Consider the following 2,955-nt stretch of genomic DNA (forward strand, 5'->3'; position numbering starts at 1 on the left):
GCTGGGAGCACTGGGAGCCCTGGGACACCTGCAGGCACAAACACACCTGTCTGAACCAGGAGCCCCCTGCTGGTGAAACACAGGTACCCCTGCTGTAACCTGACACCAGCTGGCAGGCTCCTGTTTGTTTTCATCCAATAAGAAACTGACAAGTGATGATCAATGGAAACTAATCAGACTGATTGATCACTTTAATCAGATTCGCTCCTATGCAGTCGACTCTGATAACTTGACAACAAATGTATTGCTCAGTTTGGCGAAGATCAATACTGAATCAGTTTGGATCAATAGTTTCAGCTGCTGTCATCAGCCAAGAACAGAAAACTGATCAGCTGATCAATGATGAACACCAGAGCTTATTAATAATCAGTGAATAAAATGTATTGATTAGCAGGTACCTGCTGCTCTGTGGAGCCGATCAGCTGATTAGCTGATCAATCATGCGATGATTGGAATGAAGCGACCGATTAAGCCGAGAAATGATCGATCAGCTCACGCGGGGGGGTCGGGACCATCACACGCTGATGTCATCATTGGCTGATCCCGCCGCAGGCCACGCGCCGGTTCTGATCGGCGGCGGACATCCGAGTGATCGATCCGGTATCGATTGTTGGGGTTTGATCGCAGCAGAGCGGCTTGGGGTCGGTGTCCTGCAGCCGAGCAGGAGGTCCGTCGGTCGGTCGGTGAGCTCCGTGAGTCCCGGTGTGTTTCTGCAGGTGACCGTTACTACGAGACAGAGACAGGAGGAGGCAGGAGGGCTCACTCTGACCCAGAACCCGGGACCAAACACAGCAACATGCAACAAGAGCAACAGTGATTATTGATCGATTTATAAATTGTTGGTGGATTTGATTTTAACTGAATTTAATTCAAAGTGACATTTAATTGGTCAGAATAGGTGTTAGGTGTCTATTGAAGACATTTACTTTCCCTACAGAATCCAATTCACTGTATTTTACGGCCTTGTTTTATAATTGTGTTTTATATAATTTCAGTTTATTTAAAAAAAAAAAATCTTTTTGGATGTCAAACACTTTGATCTATCCTCACTTTATGAATAAATGATAATATTAATAATGTATAAGTAAAAAGTGAAATGAGTGAAAGCTGCAAGACATAGAAATGTTACGTTTAGATTTTAAATATATTTAAAAACAATTTAATAAAGTCAATCTCATCAGAGTAACTCCTCCTGTTTATTACACGAGCTTTACAGGTTTACGTCACTTCCGTCTAAGCTTCGCTTTAATCCGACTGGCGTCGTCATGGAGACAAAAAGATTTTGTTTTTTAAAAAATAATTATCTATTGTTTAATGATACTAATTACTAACTGACTGATTGTCATTCATTATGACTGATCAGCTCCTATTTAATAAAAAGACAATTAAAGCTGATGACTGAGGATGAAACTGGAGAAAACGCGCCCCCTGCTGGACAAACATCATACATGAACTTCACCGTCTGGATCTTTGAAGGAGCTGATGGAGGATTTATTCATTAACCAGGTGGACCACGGTGCTCTAAAAGGAACCAGAAAGTAGTGTCAAAAATGTGGCTCATACCGGAAGTGACACACATGAAACACCTGAGGACGTCCATCTGAATAAACCTCCAGGAATCCCTCCCGAGAATCTGTCTGTTTTTAGTTTTCTTCTTTCGTATTGCAGTGAGCATTGAATGTTTTATCTCATTGTATTTATTTGTCATTTCGTTTCAAACAGAAGCTACTGATTGTGGATTCGGCTTAGCTTGTTTACAGATAACGAAGACAGGCTAATAATCCGCCTGTAGTCTTTAGAATGTACAGCAGCCTTTTTAAAAAAAATCTGTTTTATTTTCTCCTCATAGTGACTGAACAGCATCACGTGAGGTCACACACTGATTTGTAACCGGCTGCTTAACATTTGCATCAAATTATTTTACTTCATGAACGCGACGCGCTGCTGGACGTTTAAATTAATAGAAGAAATTACAATGAAAATCCTATTTTAAATAATTTACAAAACAAGCTTTAATTTATACATTTTCTTGTATTTTAAATTGTGTTAAAAAAAAAATGTTTGCGTCAGACGTTAAGATTTGTTGCGATGACGTCATGACGTAAGGAAGTTTGTGATCAGCGGTGCAGCTAGCAGCGGCTAACGGCTAGCGGCTAACCACAGAAGCCCGGAGCAGAGGGACAGACGGACGGACGGACAGGTAAAACACCTCACCTGAGGAGATCATTACTGTGATAATCACAAATAACAACAACAACAACAACAACAACAACAGCAACACGAGCGTTTAACCAGCAGATAAACAAACGTAGGGAAGCAGGCAGCTGTTAGCTTTGTTAGCTGTGTGCAGCTCCAGCCAAGTGTTCATCATCTCCATCATCTTCATCACGTACTTGAGCGGCAGCGGAGTGTCGATCCGGCTGTCAGAGACCGACTGGAACTGCAGGCGGAGCGGGAATAGAACCGAGAACCTGTGGGCTGCCCGGCTTCAACAGCCCGGTGAATAACCTCGGAGCTAACGGTTAGCTCAGGTTTTATACAAACCCTGCATCCAGAACAGCAGTTTTTTGCTTCGTGCAGTAACAGTACACAGAAGTAGAAGTGTGTAGGATTTTGACTGCAGGACGTGTACTTGTACTGCAGCTGTTACTGCAGTCAAAGATCCAGCTGTGCTCCGAGATATTAGCAGCTGTCAGGTTCATGTAGTGCAGCAACATTACACTGTTTTCCTCTGAACTCTGGTACAGCAGGATCTGTCCGTCTGTCTGTCTGTCTGTCTGCAGTCTCTAACCTCTCTGTCTGTCTGTCTGTCTGTCCCTCCCCAGCCTGTCTGTCTCTGTGGATGGAAGTGTCTGCGATGGGACCAGAGCGAGTGTTTCCGAGCTCGGAGGACCAGCTGGGGGAGGACGAGCGTCCGGCGGACGGAGCGCTGCTGGTGGGGGGGGCGGTGTGGAG

The sequence above is a fragment of the Stegastes partitus genome, unplaced genomic scaffold, assembly GCF_000690725.1.
Source record: "Stegastes partitus isolate 25-593 unplaced genomic scaffold, Stegastes_partitus-1.0.2 Scaffold1304, whole genome shotgun sequence".
In the NCBI taxonomy this organism is placed as follows: Eukaryota; Metazoa; Chordata; class Actinopteri; family Pomacentridae; genus Stegastes; species Stegastes partitus.